General features: G+C 39.8%; 1 long non-coding RNA gene across 1 annotated transcript; it reads right to left on the reverse strand.

Annotated features, from left to right (window-relative positions):
* Positions 1-10,622: 10,622 nt before the first annotated feature.
* On the reverse strand, positions 10,623-12,519 carry LOC140647385 (uncharacterized). The gene is made up of 3 exons (XR_012040748.1): positions 12,382-12,519; positions 12,199-12,258; positions 10,623-10,727 (listed from the first exon to the last, which is right to left on the reverse strand). It is a non-coding gene; the product is annotated as an uncharacterized lncRNA (long non-coding RNA).
* Positions 12,520-22,808: the final 10,289 nt, after the last annotated feature.

Raw genomic sequence — 22,808 nt, forward strand, 5'->3', positions numbered from 1 at the left:
GTAATTTTTTTAAATGAAAAGTTAAGCTGACAAAAGGCCAGCCTCTCCTCTAAAGGCACCTGCATGATAGCAACCTATATACAACATATTTCATAGCTTTTTTTTACCTCTTCACTAATGAGTTGTTTAAAATCAGTAGATCTGGGGAAGGGACTTTTGCCCAGGAGTTACTCCAAATACTCTAAATATATACCTTCTTGGTTATATGTTTGCCCTTTATAGGGAATAAGAGCTAGATCCTTCCTTTAGTATGTTCTGGCAATTTACTTTCACCTCCTGAGTGTACTTCCAGTGTGCAGAGAAGAGCTGAACCAGCACAGCACATGTGTGGTTAAAAGTCGAATGTATGAGTTTCTCAAGGCTGAAGGCAATAATTGATTCACTTCGGTTTCCTCTTTTCTCTTCCCTTGCTTCCGTTTGGGCGTGCTTTTCACCTCAGAGGCTGCAGAATGAAGTAAGATGTGCACAAAATGAAAACAGAACAAAGTACACATTTATGCGCAAAGCACTGCAATTATCCTACCATCTAATGTGGAGTTTAGAGAAGCATCTTATGCACTCACCAAAGGGTTAAAATAAGTGCCTCTCAGATTAAGGCACCATGAAATCTGTCTTCTGTATTTTACTGTATTATTTGGATTATTATAGTTCCTGTTATCATTAAGCAAGCTCAGGGTCTATTACTCTAAGCTCCATAAAATCATATAAAAAAGAAGCACCCTAAGGATCCCGTAATTTCAATTAAAAAAGGAAGGACAATGAGTAACCTGGTAATTTAATTCTGATGTCTTGTGCCAGTTGTCACTGGGCAACACTAAGAATCTGGCTCTCTTCTTTACTCCCTCTCATCAAGTATTTATACACATTGATAAGATCTCCCTTGAGTTTTTTCTTCTCGAGCTGTCTCAGTCCCTCCCATATGAGAGATGCTACAATCTCTTAATTACCTTTGTGGTCTTTCCTTGAACTCCAGTATTCTCATGTCCACCTTGTACTGGTGAGCCCAGAACTGCACCCAGCACTGCAGATGGGCTTCGCCATTGCTGAGTAGAGGTGGAAATACCACTCAGTTTCTGATGGGATGCTGATAGGATGCATAAAGGTTGTGGAAACCATATGAGCCATAACAGTAGAGAACAAACAACAAGGATGCTCACATGTCCCTTCTTAAAAATTTTAATTCATTCCAAATCTATACAAAATCATCAGGAACTTTGAAGGGTATGGAGCACAGGACTGTGCTTTCCTGGAGAGTTTCCTGTCCTGTTGCAGAGTGCAGCTTCAGGGTGCCTCATGTGAGTACATGACGTGGGTTTCTTAAAGGGGTGCATATCTTACTGCAGAGGCATATCCTTTTAGAGACACTGTATGAAACATGGCTTAGCAAAGTCTTTGAGGCCGTGGTGCAGCCTAATTGCATACTTGCATTGCTGTCTTTTCTGAGGGCCACATAGCCAAACCAGGCTAGAGATTAAAAAAAAAATTAAAAATGCACAGTGGTGGTTTTTTTACTTGTTTGGCAGTTTGGTCACCCTGTTCCTCTTCACTTACCTTTTCAATACTTCAGGAATGCCATCCAAACCAACACTTTTTTGTGCTGTTTCTTCTTCTGGTTTACTCACCATTTTGGGTACAAAAACATAAGTAAGTGCTCCTTCATGGCCTTCCTTCTTTTGTTTTCCCCACATCTCCGTAAGATAAAAGTTATTGCAAAATGTAACAGCTGCTTTCTGTTACATCTCTCTTCTCTTTCCCTTTTACCTGGGTATTGAATATACCCATCTCTTGTCTTTGTTCCTCTCTGCTTTATATGCACCACCAGAAGTTTGTCCAGTGCATACGCTAAGTAGCTGCGAGGTGGATGAAGATCATAGTTTGGCAGCCCTTGCCAAGAGGGAATAAATGCCCTTTTATATCTGTCATTTATGCAAACATATTTTTACATAATTTTGTCGAGAGAAGACACAGAAAACAGCAATCGCATGAATGCCAGCTCAAATTCACATGACCTCCAACATTTTTAGTAGCCTTCACTCTGTAAGCCTGGAAGAGCAACTGAGGTACATGCAGACATTCACACAGTCTCTTCACACAGGTGGACATGCAGCTGACCAGCCTGCACATTCAAACATGCAAATCCTTTCACCACAACCCTAATTTGGGGGATCTGCGTCAGAAAAAAACCCACAGAGAGATCCCTCGTTTTGTTGCTAGAGCCGTCCCTCAATTAAAAAAGGTGGGTTTAAATGCAAGCACAGAGGTGCTTTCTAGCAGGACAAAGTCACAGGAGGATGTTCTTCAAGTTGTTTGCCCATCCACTCAGCATAGGAAAGACTTAGAACTCTACACATTCTGGATCAGAATCCTTTCCTAGAAGTTTAGCTTTATATTACTTATAGTATAAAACAGAGCTTTTTGCCTAGCCAAAGACGACTACAGAAAGCCATTCCTCACCTTTCTAAGCCTCTACATTCTCCTTACTTCTCATGTTTTAGCCCCTCCTGTTAGTGCTTTCTCTGCTTTACATAGGAATCGCCTCCTTCCCAGGTGTGGCTGACAGGGGATCAGAGACAGGGGATCATGGATCTTTTAATACTAGATAGATGTGGGCATTGCCACATCCTCTAACCAGCCCTAGACATGGGTCTGAACAGCAAATACATGTTACATGCTGGGCCATCAAATGGCAGCAGCTCCCGACCATCACCATTTCATATCTTCTTCAAAGGCATGACCCGGGAACACAGGAGCTGGGTCTAACAAATCCCTCAGAGAGAAGTGCCTATGCCTCGCTGAGTCCTGTGGGTTCCCAGTACAAGCACTGAACGTCAGAGTACGAAGTCACAGACATCTGCTAAGTCGCTAATAAGAAGCAGTTAAAGTATAAAGTTGCACTGCAATTAGCTCAGATTTTGCACGTGTCCCTAAACCAAAGTAAATTCCTTTGAATGTAACCTGCCCTCTCATGTGGGCTGGCAGATCATCCACAGCTGACAACGAATAAAGAGTTAGAAGAATGAAAACTGACAGCTATGAAGTAACTCCAGCAAAAATTGAATGAATAACAATCAACAACTTAAAGTAACAATATTATGTATAAAAGACTAATAAAATTCTCCCCATCTCTGTAAACTACATCATATTTAGCATTAAATCATTAATTTTTTTACATCTTTAAATGTGATAAAAAGATATTTTGGAAGACAGTTCACCAAGATTTATAGCAAAGCATTCACTCTTCATCCGTAATACATGAAACCGGGCCAGGTTGCTATGTCCCAGGGAAATTAAAAAAAGAATCTTGTGACTCGTGATGGACATTTTGGTGGTGTTTGTGAAACAACTTGGCTTCTCCGTCCAGATCCTAACTAGTTCTGACTGGACAAGGCCCACATTCAAAAACAGTCAGGATTTTTTGACAGCCCTGAGTTACTGACAGAAAATGGCTTTTTCTGGAAAATGGCTTTCAGCTTCTCTGCAGTTTCAAGAAATTGCTCCACTCCTTTTCTCTGTCCCTACTTTTCCCACTGTTGGCAGAAAAAATAGTTGCTCTTACTGATATTTTTATTTTCCAGCAACCTCTCCTCACAGGTTACAAAATCCCCACTGTAGGTTCTGGTTTGGTGGTCACAGCAGAGAGCCGTGACTGAGGGCTGCTTCCAAATATTTGAACCCAAATGCTCTGTCTGTCCTGAGAGGCTTCAGTATGTCACACTGGCAGGACAACGTGGTCCTGGGAACAAAGAGAAGAAAAAGAGCGGTCTTAAGGACTATTAAAATGCCAGCCTTCATAGGGGGCGCATTCTATTTAATATGTATTTACAAGCAGTAAATATCGATTACAAATTACTTGCTAGGTCAGAAGTTCAGCACTGCTTAGCTTTGAGAAGAAATTTTGACTCCAGCTAAGGCTGCAGCTGATAAATCAGAGGGGTCTGATTACTGTTCTAATTGCCACAAAATATAGTAAGAACTAAGGATATAGTAGATTTTTTTTTAATTACACAAATGTAAACTATGAATAACAGGAACATCCAAAATCATGATAAATTATATATATTTTTTAATATAAAAAACATGTAAAATTAAATGTACAGAATTAAAATTGGGAAAATATTTTACGAAACTGTTCTGCTACAATCTGGGGGGTTTTTAAATCTAAAACTTTTAACTAAAAATTGTTTCCATTGTTTTTCAGCTTTTTAAAACAAGAATATTCATTTTTTCTCTCAGATAAAGCATTCTTTTCCAGTTTTGGAAAAAAAAAAAAAAAAAAAAAAAAAAAGAGTATTCTTCCTTTCTATCAAACTTACTTAGATCCCAGAAGGCACTGTAAGGGAACTGAGTTATTTTGAAAATCACAATAATACACTCCTACTGTTTTTATGTCTATGTCTGGCATTCTGGTGGTGAAAATTCACCTATGTACAGGCTGTCCTGGGATTGTCCCATACAGTGATTTTCTCCCAGTGAACTTTGCATTTGCCACTATCAGAAGCAATATTTCAGATCTATATGGACATTTCCTAATAGAAATGGCAATTTTCAATAATCCTTTGCTGCAGTACAATCCCATGTACTACATCACGTGTTATATGTTTAGGTTTGTAGTGTTAAGAAGGAAGTAGAGCCAGAAGTCTGTAAGCCTAGACTTCTTGTTCTGTCTAAAACACTGACCTATTTGGAGCAATATGGGTCCTTTCTTCTAGTAAACCTTTTTTTCCTGCTGTATAATCACGCAGGCTGGAGAGGAATCAGAACTATCTGTGATGCGCTCTTGCCTTTTCCTGCATTGCTATAGTTTGTATGTCAGATTGCTGGGCTAACAATGATGAGGTTGTAATTCTGAGTTTCTGTGGTAAGCTTATAGGTTTTTTAACATCTTTCTCCATGCTTTTTGTTATTTACTGGTGGAAAGAATGCACAATATTGACTTATTACTTAGGCCAAGTTCAAGTGATTTTTGAAAATGTAATTTCTCACAGATTTTCTGATAACTGCAGACATGATATTAAATCTGAGCTCCCCTATATTTGAGAAGCATTTTCCTATTCATCTGCGGTAAATGCCTTTCCATCTTGTTTATATCTCCCTGTTTAAAACAAAAAGTAAAAATTTCACAATAGGTCTCTTGAACACAACCTGAAATTATGGATCTTCTCTTTGCACTTTTAGATGATGTGCTCGAGAGGGGAAATGCTGCACGTACAATGTTTGCTGCTGCATGTTGACACTGTGAGAAGAAGAAGTGTCACACTTCTTAAAAGAAAATAAATGTCTGTTTGCATCTTAGGTCACTAATGGAGAGGAAGGATCTGTTCTGTGGCATGTTCAAAAACAAAAATATGTTGCCATCACGTGTGTGATTTTGGTCCCCCACTTTAAATGGGAAATAGCTTTTAGGTTTTTTACTCCAGATAATCTTCTCTTACTCACATTACTTTGATCCTAAACATAAAGGAAGTTGTTTTCTGAGAAAGATTTTAGAATCTGGCATATTTTTAGGGGCCCATAACTAAAATTGCAACATATATAACCTACACAGATGAACACTATAGCTCAGTACCCATGCAATCCCTCATTTTGAAAGGAGGAAGTAATATTTTGAAGAGGTGTCATGTGAAGTCAAACCATGCATTTGTATTGCTCCTTCACTGATAGATTATGACCAAGTCAAACTGTCTCGGAGCAGGACTGTCTTCTCCCTTGAAACAGAGACGCTCTTGTGAATGTTAAGGCTCACTACGTTGGACAAGATTGTCCTTTAGACTTATTCTCATGTTCTTTAATGCCCTGCCTAACAAGCTGCCAGGAGTCACCACGCTCTGACCTGGTGCAACTGGGAAGAAAGCAGGCCAGTATTTCACTCAGGTATCCAAGGATGAGCCTTCCCTCCAGGAGATTTTGCTGATGTAACTGTTCAGCAAACTCTCCTAGCATACACGCAATTCATATCAACAAAATGTGCTTTGCCAGCAGTGCTTCTCCTGGTTGCCCAAGCACAAGAGCAACTTGCAAGCCAATATAACTACAATTAGACTTTAGCTTTTGTCAGTACAGAAGTGCTGCAAGGAAAAAAAAGATTAAAAAAAATTAAAAAAAACCAACAGCCCTACACTCTTGGCAAAAGTTCCTGACACAGACCTGAGCTAAGTCTCAGGACAGTGCAGCTTACATACCTCCTTGCTCCCAGGATTGTCCCTAAAGTATAGCCCAGACGTTAATGCTTAAATGACAGGATTTTGAGGTGACTTGTGATGCGAGTTGGGGGTGGGAAAATGTATGCTTGGTGGCAGAAGAGGAGCCGGAAACAGTCCTTCTCACGGTGGGACTACAGCAAATATGCTAGAGTTAATCCTTTTGCTTTCATTTTATTTTCTCCTTGCCTGTTTTTAGTGAGGATGAATAATGTCCATGTCTTGTAACACCTCGGTAATAGTTCAGCAGGATTGCTGTGACCTTTCCTGGTTAGACCAGGAGTGATTAGCTGCAGATTTCAATGTATGAAACTCAGCTGACAAGCCAGGCTTGCAGAATCTGTACTGTTGCAGTTTCTGTTGAGGAATGTAAAATGATCATTTCTGTTGTTCTTTGCAGGGGAAACTAGCAAGGTGGTGGAAAAGAAGAGTTGAAGTGAAATGCATTTCTTTAATTATTCCTTCTGATTTAGTTTTTGCAGATAACTACACATGCATGGACTATGCTGAGCTGGGAATGTTGCATTTTGGTTTTAGCCATTTGAACCTCCCATCTGCTTATGGCAAAGATGAACCTTTCCAGGTGATCTAAAATGTAGACTTCTTAACTGATGTGAATGGCAGCCTTCCTGTTTTAAATTCCAAGTTGTAAAAAGAGAGTTGCATTGTCAATCAGCCAGCAAATGGTGCTGCACTGGCCTTTCTAGAAAAACAAACAATGGGTAATAAATGACTTTATGGTAGGATTGAATTTAAAACAAAAAATCCTTATCAGTGCAATATGTTTTCTGGTCCACTAAAACTCTTCTGTTTTAATCTGTTCCAGCTATGTTACATTTCCCATTTTCTTAATTAAAACAAGTCCTTCTAAACATATATATGTATGTATACATACAAATGTGGGTATGTATATACAAAAGTAGACATGGAAACATTTTCTGCACTTAGGGAGAGATAGAATTAGAGTAAAATGACACTCTAATACTTTTTTTTTTTTTTGAGCAATACTATTAATATGTGGCACATTCCCATCCTCTTCTCTATTCCAAAATCTCAATTTTCATTAAAAAAAACTACAGTGAGTCTCTTGTTCCTATAGTTACCCAGAAAAAACAGAGACAGTGATCAAGTGTAACCAATACATTTGTAGTCACCTTCAAGCAGCCAAACAACATACTGCAAAGGCAGACAAGTCTCAAAGAGATATGCAGCTCAAGGCAGTATATTGGCACCGCTTCACTCAGAAAGGTTTCAGTGGGGACAGTCCTCAAGGAGATGATAAATGTTAGCAGAGGAACCAGTTCTCTGGCTGACCAAAGCACGGAAGGAAAGCGTGGGAGAACACCATAGTGAAGATCTTCACTATTTATTGAGTGGCATTTTACTTTGGTATTGCAAGCAGCAGAAGTCAAAGCAAAAAGAAGACAAAACAAACTGCTTAGCAGGTAAAAATAAGAGTGCCAGGGGCCTTTCAAAGCTAACACGTACACCTGAAACCCATGAATACATGGAGCCTCTTGGATCCTACTGGATTCCATTTCTAAAAATATAGAAAAATTCCACTGGGAGTGGCATCTCCTAGGAAGATTTCTGAGATTCTCAACACTGCAAAAATATTGTTTCTACCCCCCCTTTCCATTCAGTTCCTGCTTTTGAGCCACATAAAATGCATGGCACAATGAACCAGTCCATGGACTGGCTTTCAGAGCCGAGTAGCCAATATGCTGCAGGCTGGCTGACAGACCTAAAGGGAATGCACTGTATTAATTTACTCAGACAAGTTTTCTTACAGTTGTCAACATCTGTAAAGGAGACTCAAGCACATAGTTCACATACTAGTTAAGAAATCTTTATGCTCATGGAATACAGGCAGTTTGTGTTCTTTACTCAGACTTTTCCCTGACTCTTTAATGGCAGCACTTGAGTATAATGTTCCTGTGTAGGTTTACCATGCTCCTGTGTTATCCTTTTTCTCCAGCAGAAATTATGCTGGGACACAACTGAGGGTTTGGGTTTGGATTTCTCCTGTACATTCAGCAATCTCATCGGAGCAAAATAAAGAGCTAGGTATCTTCCTGTGCACGTGAATATATCACTTACGTGTATTCAGGAAATCTGATGCATTCAGGAAACACTGGTCTTACCAGGTGTGAGCAATACAGCTGTGCAGAGCACTCACAGCCTCACATCGGACCTATTGCATAAATGCAAACTCTTGATCTGCGCCTAAGTGAGGAGTCACATGCATCTCCAAAGTTTCACATTTTCTATACATTCAGAAACCTTCTGGAATATCAAGGAGAGTATAACAATCCTACTCCTACATGGATGCTCTGAAAAAGGGGAATCTCTTTGTGCCAGACAGGGCAGTGGAGAACGTCACCTTTTAAGAGAGATGAGGGTGAGAGATAAGACTCTGCCTACATAAGCAAAGGATATAGAGCACAAATCCAATCCTCCTTCATCCATGCCCCAGCGCAGGAGCTGCGGATTATAACCTTTCACCCCATACGGCACACAACCAGTGTTCAGCTCCCAAGTGCGGAGCTAGTTTTATGCTGGAGTTTTCAAAGCACCTGGTTCCAGTGAATAGACACAGTCTTCTCTTTTTTGGCTCCCTACTAAGTAATGCCTGCAGAATATGTCAGACAAATGCTGGAAAGGTCAGGGGGCAAGGGCTAACAGGAAAGCTGGTTCTCATGGCTCTATCCACAGGATAAGGTGGATGCATTTCCCAGTGTGTCCCACAGCCCTGGTCTCTGGGTGCACATCTGGTTACATTCTCACTGCATGTCAGGGCGAAACATCGGTGAGCAACTTCACTTTCCTATGGAGGTGTTGTGGTTTAACCCAGCAGGCAGCTAAACACCACACAGCCATTCGCTCACTCCTCCACAGTGGGATGGGGGAGAGAATAAAAAAAAAAAAGTAAAACTTGTGGGTTGAGCTAAAGACAACTTAATAGGACAGAAAAGAAAAGTAAAATAATAATAATGATAAAAGTATATATAAAACAAGTGATGCACAATGCAATTGCTCACCACCCGCTGACCGATGTCCAGCCAGTTCCCGAGCAGTGGACCCCTGGCCAGCTTTTCCTCTAGCTTATATGCTGAGCACGTCATCATATGGTGTGGAATATCCCTTTGGTCAGTTGGGGTCAGCTGTCCCAGCCGTGTCCCCTCCCAACTTCTTGTGCACCCCCAGCCTACTCGCTGGTGGGGTGGGGTGAGGAGCAGAAAAGGCCTTGACTCTGTGTAAGCACTGCTCAGCAATAACTAAAACATCAATGCGTTATCAACATTATTCTCATCCTAAATCCAAAACGCAGCACTATACCAGCTATTAGAAATAAAATTAACTCTATCCCAGCTGAAACCAGGACAGGAGGGAAGCTCGGGCATACAGGCAAGGTACATCTCAGTAGGTCTCCTACCCTGCAGTAGGGGACAACCAATGCTGTAATGTGTGAATGTGCTCCAGAGTCTGGTCGAAGCCATTATATCCCAAATTTTGTTAACATTACATATCCTTTCCATAGGCCAAAAGTCAAAAACGTTTTTGTCAAGAAAGGTCTTTCCAAAGGCAGTGTGGAAACAGTGCAGTTTGCAGCATGTCGCATGTGTGTCAGAGAAAGGAAAAGACTGCAGGATATCCGCATGTGTCCTTGTGGCTTGCCCTTCAGGCCACTCCATTCCACAGGTAGCTGTCGTGCTGCAAAGCTTATGTGGAAAACTCACAGGACAGCAGAGCTGAACAGAATCGCAGCTGGTGGCTCAACAGCAAAAGCTTTCCACCCCTGTACAGCTATTTTGAAAAGGGACAGGGTTTCAGAAGCTTTCAGGAAAAAATCACACTTAGATGCTGCCCTATTTAAAATCTGGCCTTGCGCACGCTGACTTGAGTAGCAAGTTTGGAAAATGCCATCAAGGAGGTCATGCTATAAATTCAGGTTTAAACCCCTAACAGGTAGAATACAGGCTTAAATCCATCTTCCTGGACTGCGCCTGGACTGCTGTGCTATGAGTCATAGTCCATCCTCCTCTCTTTCCTTTTTGCACCTGGATACCTTGCAGACTAGTGGTTAGACCACTTGGAGGTGGAAAACTGGTTCAAATCCTACCAGGTGGGGTGATGCCTAAACCAGGAACTTCCCGGGGCTAACCACACGCGTACTCTCGCAGCAGTGCATGAATCGGTACAAGAGGATGCCTTTTTTCTAAAGTCCTATGAATGTTGTCTTATACCTTCTTACCTTTTATTGCAGGCAGCTCCAAAGATATACTTCAAATGCATTAAACAGATGAGATTATATTGTACATATATATTAAACATAAAACTGTGAGAGTGGTCAAACACTGGCACTGGAACAGGTTGCTCAGAGAGGCTGTGGAGTCTCCATCCTTGGAGATACTCAAAACCTGACTGGATACAGTCCCGGGCAACTTACTCTAGCTCACCATGCTTGAGCAGGGGGGTTGAATGAGACAATCTCCAGATATGCTTTCCAACCACAAGAATTCTGCGATTCTATGGTAAAAAAAAAAAAAAAAAAAAAAAGAAAAGAAGAAAAAAGGAAAAAAAAGGGAAGTAAGTTTTTTTATATTTTCATGTGAGCAAAAAGCCCTAGAGAAAAATGAAATTATTTTGGATCAGATTGATGAAATGTATTTACTGTTTTAGCCACAGAACTGCAAATTCAGTTATGGTCTTAATTCCAGTTCCTGAACCCTCCTAAATTCTGGCCTTGTTTTCACTCTGCTGAGGTACAACAGCATTGATGGATGTGTGTGGCACCAATGTGACCGGGATGTGAAATCATGTGCTTTCCCCTCACATGAAGAGGCATTTCAGCAATGATTAATCATGTATTTTCTCCTTTGGCAGCTATTCACAGAGGTTTTCATTTGCAAGGCACGATTTCTTTTTCCTTTTATTGTCATCATGGTGAAGTCCCTAATAACTGACATTTATTGAGAGAACTAGGTACAGATTTGGCTGAGATGTGTAGGAGATGGACTAATTCCATGTATTATCAACCTGGCTTCAAGAAATCTCAGAAATAAAAGTCTTCCAACTGAGATTTATCGAAGTTTCTTTAAGTCCTGAATAGTTTTCCCTTGAAGCATTTAGTTCAGTAGATCATTATCAACCTATACCTGTACATACATGAAGATCCATACGCAAGGACACATGTTTACAACGAATTGCTGAGAGTCTCCACATCTGAGGTTGTTTCTGCATATTCATGAGTACACCTAAGGGCTGAAATATCTTTTCTTCATGACAGATTTTGCTCTAATAATTTGTACAGTCTGTCATTCAAAAAAAGGAACAACTTTTGGACAGACGTTTCTGAAACAGACTTTCATGGTTCCCTGAAGTGTTCTTCTTGGTGTATTTAATTACAACAGATGCTATTTTATTTTGGTGAAGCAAATGATAAAATCTTAGAGAATTTTTCATGAGAAGTATCTATGAGAAAATGGGAAAACCCACAAACTATTACGTTTTCTCCTTTCTATTGATCATTGCCATGTTTCTTAATGCCAGATCTTCCAGATCCTGGAAAAATCATAATATTAGGTAAAATGACTAAATAACCATTGGGAATAGACAGCAAGTTGGATGTTGAAATACAGGCTCCTATCATTAAAAATATATTCCCATGTCTTATTTATTTAGGATTCTGATTTATTTATGGCAACAACCTTTAAAAGAGGTGAATGAAGTTTCTTATCCTGATTTGGATAAATTAGGCAACTTCACCATTCATTTTCTCTTTTAATTTGGTACACAATGGATTTAAACCTGTTGCAGTGGAGCAGCATGTATGTTTCCAAACAGCAAGAAATCCAAGTTCCTTCATTTATTGATTTACAAATTTGCCGCATATATCATTTGTTGCATCAGGTCTTTTATCTCATAAATACAGCTTCATCAACAAAAGTGGAAATTATTGGCCATCAAAATGAATTTGAGTATTTACAATTAATTATACCTTATTTTTCCCAGGGCATCCAAAGCACAGCGAGCTCTGTACTGTCATTGCCGATCATCTCTGAAACACAAGATGCCAACCATACGTATTTAATTAAACAGCTTATTCAGTTAAACCAATTAAATTACATTGTTCTTATCAATATCACTTATTCCACTATGAATTAAAAGTACATATTCCTACTTGGTATTTTATTGATGGCAGTGGGAAGAGAAACTATATGTTTCCTCATATCTTTCCCTCCTCCTGGAGCTCTTTCCGCAGCCCAGTTTGTTTTTGTCTACCATCTCTCCTGGTATGAACTCCAAAGCTGGCAAACAGACTGCAGCAAAACCTGGAAGATGAAGTAGTGTTTTAGATGCAGCTCAGTGTAGGGCTACCTCTGGGCAGTATATACTTACTGCCTCTGCATATGTCATGCGGGGGTTAATGGTCAACTGTTTGTGCAGGGGAACTAAGTGTTTAGTGCAAGCAGTTAAACCTAACTGACAAAGACTGGTTCTCATCTTTCTCCTAAGCTCTGTTTCATATTCTGATCTTCCAAATAAAAAGATTTCCAGGGTCTTAAAAAGATGCTCTTAAAATTATTATTTTTTTTTTTAAATGAAGTGTTGCATGCCCTTTATTCATTAGACATCTGTAACAATGAGTGCACATTCACAGCGGCCACAGCTTAGCAAAGCTGGTTAAGCAAGTGTGTGCTCAACTTTCTGCTGATGTTCAGATCAGTGCAATGTAAAATGTACCTGATTTAAAATAGGCTGTGCGTTGGGCTTTGCTCCACTTTTGATGCCCAGACGCAGGACTAGATACAGCCATAATGTCAACAGTCAATGCTGACCATAGTGAGGACTTTCCTATGGAAGACTTTTCCAGTGTTCATGCCACATAAAGTGGTGCTAGAGGAATAAGGAGGATGAGGAAAACTTCCCCCCTTGGATTCCTCTTTTCCCTGGGATATCACTTCCAAAAAAGCAATGCTCCAGTATTTTTCAGATCAAAATGCTTTTTGATCTGAAAAAGTCAGTTGCATGATTTGTCATATTCAAAGAAAGAAAAATGACTCCTAATAATAAAATTATTTCAAAACCCCTGATATATACATTTTCTTTCATTCCAATTCATCCCAATGTGTTTTGCAAATTCAAATAGTCTGACATTTATATTAAACTTAAGAGGTCATTGGATCCAGTTCTGCAGAGCAAGGCATCAGAGTTTAGAGTCCCACTGATCATTTCTGTCTCTCAAGAACAGGCTCTGGATGAATTAGCACTGCTATTAATCATAATAATACATCTATGTCTTGGTTCTGAGATTCCTGAGATGTTTTCCAGAAACTGCAAACTGGCATGATACTAGCCAAAAAAACATTAAAGCATAGACCTTAACTCTCCAGTGAATCCTTCAGAAACTGAATAACTCTCACAGCATAATATTTCTGACAGGAAATATACACTTGAGATGTTTTAAGCCTGAAATGTCACATACACAACGGAGCTTAAGCCTGAGAATAGCCTCCCCTGTTTCCGAGATCATAACACGACTATTATAATTAAGAGGATAAAATGCCACTTCCTTGCTTCCCATACCTCTCTCCAAATGAAATGTGAGTCAATTCATGAATTTCATCTATGGCAAAGCCTAATGGAACAATTTCAGCCTGTCCTGGACAACCCTCCTGCCCAATTCCCTCACACACACACCCTCACCCGTTATTTCTGCTAGCTTGGATTTCATATCCGCCTCTGCCCAATCGCTTGTGGCAGGCTCTAGTGGTAAAACAAATGCTTTGCTGCTGTTTTTCCCCTTAGAATTACAGATCACTGAAGAAGTAGCTTAAAACATTTCCACTGGAGAAAAATGTGATGAAATTGTTAAAGGTTCAGCAGCCTTGAAACACTAGTAGGCTATTGGCATGAGGATTATTCCCCAACATGATCTTTCCTTTGGAACCTGCAGTCAAAGTTTGCAATATTTGTTCGCTTCATGCCTCCTTGGAGTAGCCTGTCTCTCTGGCTGATTTTCTTCCTTTCTTTATCTGAAGCTGGCATTTTTTCCACTCTCAATAATTAAGCTGTCTCGATGTTAGAGACATGCCTATTTTATCACATGTATGTCTCGTACACAGTTGAAAAAGGAGATCTCCAAGGGAGAAGAAGGCTGGCGTCTCTGCTGTTGAAACGGTTTCAATCTGGCCTGAATACTTTGCCTGCAGTGCTGCAACCCACAAGGGGGTCTTAACCTCTGAAACCTGCTGACTCAAAGTAATTGGCCAGCATGATGCCACTGTGACCATCAAGTGGAACAAATAAAATTACCCACCATTTCAGTGCCGTGATTGTCCTCTCCCACTGTGTGATTCCATGAATCCCCCGGAGGACTGACCTGCTTATAATAAACAAATTGTTTTCTGGGCTCCTTTTCCATTGCCTGTAGGGGAGTTACAAGAAGACAGAACCAAGCTGTGTTAACTATATTTAGTAGTCTTTTTTTTCTTTTTCTTAAATTGCATCAGATGGTTCGGATGACTAGATAGAGTATGATCTTTTAAAATTATATCCTCAAGAAGCAAACAATTAGAGAGAACAGCATCTTTACAAGGAAACTCAGGTTTACACAGTAACAGAAAGTTATAAATTTAAAGAATTCGAGAGGATTACACATATCCAAGTTGGATGACTTAATTCCTTTTCCTGAGCAAGACAGCTTAAAAGCAGGGATTCTCTTACTCTATACACAGTTTTGTAATTTGTTTGCATAAAAGCAAGCTGTTTACACTACGGGACATGGCTATATAAAGGTCATTGCCAAAACTTACTATCTCCTATAACAGTGTAAAACCAGAATATCTCCCATGATGGCAGTGGGTTTATTCAGATACACACCCATGTAACCAAGGACTAAATTTGTCTTCCCCCCCCCCTCTAAAAGAAGCTCACTAAAGATCAGAGGGGGGGAGCTAGGGGGAGGGCAGGGTAGAGGGGAAGGAGGTAGTTCTTGTTCTCTTGGTTTTCTTTCTTTCTTTATGACCAGATAACAGCACCCCCAATATCTGGATTCATGCAGAGGAGATAATACAGCCTGGTAAACACATCAGCAGGACAAGTAGTGTGAAACTTTATTTTAGTGTTTTCAGTAACTGCTTGAGCTGATAATGGCCCTAATGTGGCCACAATTGACTGCACAGAAGTGCAGATTTAGTCCCAGTCCCATAAAGTTTTGTACTAACACTGTGTGAAATTGCAGTTGTTTTGAGTTTTTAGCCTTCATTTGAACAAGTGCAAAACTTGGAGGATGTAGATGTACGTAAATTGTTTTTTGCGAAAGCCGGTAGAGGAGCCCAATGACTTTTGCAGAATGAAATCACAATAAAGAATAAATTGACGAGACTGAGAAGTACAGTGAGCTGCCTTGCCGTGACTAACAATAACCATTTTAAACAACTGTTGATGTATTTCTGAAAACACAGTTTGCTGTTTGTTGCCAGCTATTTCATTTAGACCCAATTCACTTAAATCACGTGCTTAAATGTAGGCAGACTATTAAGCACATTGTTAAAACAAGGTTTGAAAAGCCAAGGAAAACTAATACTTTTTTTTCCCTGCATTTTTTTTAGTTGTTATGAGTGATTACTTTATATCACTGCTAGATCCACTTCACTTAGCTTGTCAAGGTATTTTGAGGGATATTTTACACACATTTTCAGTTTTGTTTCTGAGTTTTGAAACCAACGCAGTAAGAGTATTTAAAGAAATAGCAAGAGTGTTTATCTGGTTCTTTCCATCCAAAGTAATCTCTCAGCCTGAACAGACCATATAATCTGGAACAGTTCTTGTAAATTAGGAGTCTGACCCCTGTTTCAAATTTAGCATGCATCCTTCTGTTCATTTTATTTCCCAGCAGATAAGGGGTAGATCAAACCTCCAACGATTCTATCATACGCAAGTCTTCTCCTTATCTACATATAGCCTCTGTCTCCCTAGCTCGCCTTTCACTGCCGCAAGCCTTTGTCTGTCAAGCAAGAGATAGAATAAGAACAGAAAACTTGTATTTGGTACCATAATGCTATCAAGATGGGAAGGACATAACAGCTGTGCTTTTTACCAATCTGCTTCTCTCATTTATATTTTGCTACATTACTTCTCCTGGCTGTTCCAGATCCTCCTCTCAAGTGGTTTATAGTCACAGCTATAAAGCACATTTCTCTACATCTCTGCTGTAAGGGAATGACAAGCATTGACTGGTGGATCTCCTTGTCTTATACAGGAAGTATCCTTCTCAGTCAGCCTGTATAATAGATAGATAAATCATAGGATACAAGAATTCCTTGTTATAAATAAACCCACAGAAAACTGGTCTTCATCACTGTGAGGCATTTGATTCACAGTGGAGGACTCCTTGGGGTTTGAGAGATACATCGCCTCTTGGAAAGGATATGGGACCTCAGGGCTAGTATCCACCTGAGTATCACAACCAAAATTGTTCAGTGCCCAGGCATCTGTAACTTACCACATTATGGTGCAATCTATCAGCCTAAGCCCCCCTATGTGAGAAATTTTCCAAATATTTTCATAGCCAGTAGGCAGATCATGCACTTTGCCGTAACATACACCCAATATGTAGATCATATGCTACGCACACAGGTCTTTTCTCGTTCACAGAGCTTCTTTAGCTCTCTGCTCTAGAGGGTTTGAAAGACTGTCACCTATCCCAGAAGGCACACATCCTTCTGATAGCATAGCATACGATTGCATATGTAAATATAATGCATGCAAATGCACTAACACCTCCTCCCTACCCAGCCCTGGGTGAAACTGGAAGCTGATCATGAAACAAGAGCAGAGAAGATCCATTTCCTTTACTAAGAGGCCTTTGGTGGTGTTGCTGTTGAGGGAGTGGTAGCCAGTTAAGTATCCTTGAATAGGGGGCATTTTTCCTTTTTTCCTGTAATTTTCTCTTGAAGTTAGTTGTAATACTTCAGTCTTTCAGTGAGCTTTGCTGATCCCAAGACCATTCGGTCAGTCTTAAGCAAGCTGCCCAGCAAGGAGATGCTTGAGCAGCAACAGCAGAAGGACACTGGCTCCTGCCACACAGAGCTTCCCAAGCAGGCTGTCAGGAGCAGTCAGCTTGGACAGAGGCAGGTTTGTTGAAATCTGGGAGAGAAGACATTTGCACAGTTGGTTTTAATGCCTTAGGAAATATGGAAGGCTGTAGGCTTTACTAGGAAGAGAGAGAAAACAGATCACAAACATGAAGAATAATCTCTGGCAGATAACTCTACTTCTCTGTGAAACATAATCCTCAAATACTCTGGCAAGAAGATAGATCATTATACCATAATGACAAGCATTAGTCTCAGGTCTCAGTTTTTCAAAGAAACTAAGTTTAAAAATAGACTTCCTAAACCTTAAGGCCTCGAACCTTGTGCAGACATTAAGATTTGTCTGCAGCTCCTCGCTGTACTCCTACATTTTCCCATCTGCAAACAACTGCTGCAAATGACTGCATAAGACAGACCTGGACTTTATAGTTCTCAGTGAAGCAATATGTCACATCTATTTATACTACTGTGATCTTATTAAAGAAGGAAATCCTGTCAGTAGTAATCTCAAATTCCTTCAGTTATCGTAAATTAAAATTCCCCATTTCTCTCTTGAAACAGGATTTTTTTGTTTTACTTTAATGTGCCTACATGTGCTTATGTAGATGATTTCTCAAGTCTTTGTTGTGTTTTTCAGTGAAATCCTAATGGCAACTGACCACAGAAATTCTCTAAATGTTAGTGAGTAGCTACAGAGACATAAACTCACAAAAGCCTTGACTAACTCTTGCTGATAAATACATCCTTGATGTAATTATTGGCTTAAGTCATAGGAAGCGTAGTTTTGTGTCTGTAGCAGGCAAACGGCATCTGGGAGCTCTGAAGATCTTTTTGTGGCCTTGCTACAGGGGTCTTTGTGCACTTGGCAAATGTGAATGTAAACTTTCTGAGCCTATGTATCCCTTTCTGTGAGATGATGATAGTATTTATACTCCTCCCACCTTTCCTAAAGAGCAATTTGCAGCCTCCAGTCACGAAGATAGGCAGAGTTTATTGCAGTTCCAGGTAGAGGATATTAGGACATCATGATCAATATCATATGGTGGGGACAAGCTTCTAATGATATTTTACTTTGCAAAATGTAACAAAACATTTTCCATTTTTCATCATTTTCTGTATCTCACACTGAACTCCTGTTGGCTTTGTTAAGGTCAGTGGTGTTTGTTATATTTTTGTAAGACAGCCAAAGCAGTAGTAATAACAAATACATTAATTCTGCCTTATTTGACTAGTCAAGATTCTCAGAGAATTTTTTTTCAAACACGGTTAAGTCTCCTTTATTAAAAATGGAAGAGGTTTATACTTTCTTTGGGGATACCACGATGCAGATTCTAAGAGAGAGAAGTTGTCAAATGATAGGGATTTCTTGTACAGATTTAATGGTCATATTAAATCATAAAGTGGTTTCAGAAACTGCAGCCAAACAAAAGGCCTTTCTATATTTTGATCGACTCTGAATAGTTCTTATAACTCTATAGCAAACTTAAGACCAACAGAAAGGGACTAAAAGTCATGATGATTAATGTGACAAGAGAATGAGGAGACCAACTAAAGGCATTGCCATTGTCCATAGTCCTTGTCACAGCAGGGTATTTGTGGGGTCAAATCCACTACAGAGGAAAGCAAAATATAAGCATGGAAAATTCCCTGCCAGTGCAACCTGGAGGAAGAGGGCACTGGATTTTGGTGCCAAATCGGCAAATGGGTTTGATGCTGTGTGAGGACCACAAGCCATGCAAGCACCTGGAAGCTGCTATTAGCACACCCATTCACCTGTCTCTAGCCATGGCCAGTTTCTAAATGCTTCAAAGGAATGCAAACAAATAAACAACCTAGAGGCCAAGGTATACATCAAGGGAGAAAAGGAAGTGGAAATTCCTTCCTGGCCAGTATAAATATGGTATAAACAAATGATCAACAAACAGAAATCACACATCCCCTTGGGAATACCAATAAATCACCTACTTACAAGCTTTCAGTTTTAAATCCTGAATTGTCTTTCCTCTAAACATGAAAAACTCTTCTCTTAGTAATGTTGTAGTCTTTTCTATTATTCACCACTTTTGGTGAATAAGGCCATTCCAGGATATTGGAAGGCCATTCCAGGATATTGCCCCCAAAATACTTAGAAACCTCTGAAATCCAGTCTCCAAGTTATGGCTGTGGCATCGGGCAGCAACACAGCTTATGGCTAGAGTAAAGCCTGTAGATAATTCATACCCTTTGTCCAGCATGTTGAAACTAGAAGATGTAGGTGAGTTAAGAGCTCGCAGTCCTCCCCGTGGCCTTTGGCTCCTGTGCAGCATTCATCCCCAGAACTGCTCTGAGTGCATGGGAAAGGTGCTGCCAGGGGAACACAAAAACCTTGACTGAAGTGGTTACAGCCTTTTGGACCTGGATGAATTTCAACTCCTATCTTGGATAGGTTCAGAAAATAGTCCAGACATTACTCAGTTCAGTTTCAGTGTGCTCTTGGGAGATACGTAAGTGAGACTGCTTTACATCTTCCACTCTGGGCAGCTGTGAAGCCACCCAAGGTGATATGCACAAGTGTTATGTCATTGTTATGAGGGTCAGTGTTATGTCTGTCTGATATCGATGCAATTTTTCTCACAGGACCTTCATTCCTCATGTGTTTGGTTTTTGGTTTGCTTTTTTTGTTGTGTTGGGGTTTTTTGTTTGGTTGGTTGGTTTTTTTTCCCCACCCAGTGATTTATCTTTGACTTGTAAATGCTTTAATGTGGAAGTAGTGATACTGTAACAGAGCTTCTGTTATCACAGGGTTTTGGTGATAGCAGCAATTCTTGACTAATAACACTTAAGTGAAACACTGATATACAGCTGCTGTGATTGCAAATCTGGGATAATAGAAGTGCTATCATTTTAAAAATTACCATTGTAGAATTAATGATACAATAGAGAGTCTGTTAAAGGGACAGTCTCATCACACTTTAATCACAAGGAAATTCTTGAAGTGTTTCTGAATGACTAAAGAACCATAAAATATTTAACAAAAAGAATTATATTGCATAGACATTGCAAAACATGAAATGGAAAACAAATATTCTGTTTCTATACACAGGGTGAAATAAAGTATTTCCTTCCCTGTGTAATTTTTTAACAAGACCAGGACAAAACATATTTTGACTGGAGGCTATATTTTGGGTTGTTGGGGACTCCAGGTCTAGAAGATGCAACATGGTATCTCAGAAAACATTCTGGAGATACCATAAACAAAGATTAAATATGAATTAAGCACACCTCTGCTCAGCCAATGAATGACGGTGCTTTTCCTTAAGGCTACTGAGGATCTGGGAGCTACTACTTAATAGTCCCCAGTAAAGGAGTACAAATCTTGCTGGGTGTATAAAGAGGTGGGCCCAGACATTAAGATCTTGAAACATCATCTTAGACATGAAATAAAGAGAGATTATGAGAAAGGAGAGACAGAGGTGGTGAGAAGTCTGACCAGTTACTCATCTCTAGCACCTGCACATCTCACTAATTCAGCTAGTGTTTTGCACATTTGGGATTGTTCAGAATGGTTAATTTGTTGGTATGAAGTGAAGTCCTGTATTTTCAGTCAGCTGTACTAGGGGTGTCTCAAAATGCAAACCCACTGATGGCCTTTTACCTAATGTATAAGGCCAAACAAACATGAAGATTTTAAAGGCTCACTCTGCTTATTTTAACTGCTATAAAACGTACTTTACAGAATATAAAGTGGCTCCAGTAACTGAAATGAAGGGCTTCTCTAGATTTTGATCCATTCATTCTGGTGCACTTGTTTCAACAGATACATCCTTCCCTCAATGAGAAACACAGCCTGATCTTTCTCACATTCTCCAGACAATAAAGTAATAAACCAAAATAAAGCCTGATACTGCAATGTGATGAGAGCCTTCTGGGAGTGGAAGTGGCCTCCACCTCCTTTGTCTTACAGGGCTGGGTGCTTCATATAGCAGCAAGACGGAGGAAGACAATGTCACTGGAGGCAATTCACACCTTTTGTCAGAGAGGGGGAAAAGAGACCATTTACATTATTTTCACAAGGATGATTTGGAAAGCACTTTCCCATAAGTTGGAAGGACCTTCAAAGCCTTGCTTTCAAACACTGGTGTTCCTTACTGTGAAGGATATCTTGCAATTCACTAATAGCATGATTCTTGGTTGGTCATTTCCAGATGAAATTTTCAGTGTATTTATTTGCTTGACTGTGGTGGAAATCTCAGTGCAGATGTGCATTTGAGATTAAGTTATTCTGTCTTGTTGCCTTAGAGTGGTAGCATATTACCTTGCTACAATAAAAACATAGATATGGGAAAGTCATCTAGTCCCTCTCGCTAACAGTGCAGACTTGCCCTCTGCAGTGTGTTCCCTAGTGCTTTGTCCAGTCTATTTTTAAATGGCCTAAGTGATGAGAATTTCTGCAGAGGAGAGTTCACAGGCAAGCCTCTTTCCTCTAACAAAGCTTTGGATAGATAAAGAATAATAATAATAATTTTATTTATTAAGCTTTCTCTCTTTCACCCACCAAAGTCCTTAGGGTGCTAAGCAGACATCATAAAACAGTTTCTTGTCCCAACCAAGCTCAGCAATGTTTTGAAGAGATCAGTAAACAAAAAACAACACTAAAACAAAGACAGGGGAGGACAAAGGCCCTAACAGATGTGCAGCTCTGGAACAAAAGGCTCTTACAGTAAGGATTGTTGCAGCAAACCCTCTCAGCAGAACCCACAACTGTTCAAGCTCTAGGACCAAATTCAGGGAAGTTTAATTGTCAGTGCTTAGCAGGAGATTCAAGGCTCTTCAAACGTTCTCAGTATCTCACAAATCCAGACCTACACTGAGGGAAATTTAAAAAGACCATATTTCTGAGGAAGGCTATTGAGATAACAGAAAAAAATAAAGAGGTGTCATTTTGCTTTGCTCATTTGCATTAGACCCATAAAGTCAGTGTTACAATTTTAATTATATTGAAAATCTTCCGTCTGTATCCACTAAATCCTGATTTACTAGTAGCTGCAGTCATTTGCCCAGTAATATTAAATATGAGGAATAGAAGCAAAAGCTTCACTATCATCAAACTCAAACAAATATCTTCAGGAAAAAGCAGTAACCAAAAGCTAAGTCAAGTGCCTGTCTTTTCCATCCATGTTTATCAATGCTAAAACCCTACTGGTTGCTACTTGCACTAGAAGACTATTGCAACTTCTGTAGGGGGAAAAAAGTGTTATATTTCTTTTTGACAGAACCATTAAGGAACTCTGTAATGTTTCAATCTGTGGTCAGTGCTCTGTTTTGCTTGGCTCGCTAAACCCTCAGCCTCAGCTGGCATTTCCTAAATTAACAGCACATTCACTCCCCACATTAAGACAGTCAGACAAATGGTTCAGCCTAAACTAAGCAGTTTGACACTCATGTGCTTCAGCAAAGCTGAACAGCATCTCATGACGCTTACATGATTGGATGATATCATAATCATATGATAAAAAGCCATTAGGCCAGG

The sequence above is a fragment of the Ciconia boyciana genome, chromosome 2 (assembly GCF_034638445.1).
Source record: "Ciconia boyciana chromosome 2, ASM3463844v1, whole genome shotgun sequence".
Classification (NCBI taxonomy): domain Eukaryota; kingdom Metazoa; phylum Chordata; class Aves; order Ciconiiformes; family Ciconiidae; genus Ciconia; species Ciconia boyciana.